The sequence below is a fragment of the Brassica oleracea genome, chromosome C8 (genome assembly GCF_000695525.1).
Source record: "Brassica oleracea var. oleracea cultivar TO1000 chromosome C8, BOL, whole genome shotgun sequence".
NCBI lineage: Eukaryota > Viridiplantae > Streptophyta > Magnoliopsida > Brassicales > Brassicaceae > Brassica > Brassica oleracea.
In genome coordinates, this window is record NC_027755.1 from 5,043,020 (window position 1) to 5,043,363 (window position 344).

Sequence of the window (344 nt, forward strand, 5' to 3'; positions counted from 1 at the left end):
GGGATGATTGTTTAAAGTATATATTTAGAATATGAAATTAATCTTTTAAAAAATAGGATTTTAACTATTAAATTTTTTTATATATTAGATATAAGTTCTATTAGGTACATGGTTAAGATTTAGGATCAAGTATATGGTTTGAGTTTTTGAATATAATTGGAGTTTGGTTTTTAAATTTATATCATAGGTTTGAGGTTTGGGGTATTAGATATAGGGGGTAGATTAAAGATTTAGTGTTTGAGATTTAGAATTTAAATTTAAGATTATATTTTATAAATTATAAATTGCAAATTGCAAATTGATTTATAACTAAAACATATATTGCATTAAATTCATAATAGATA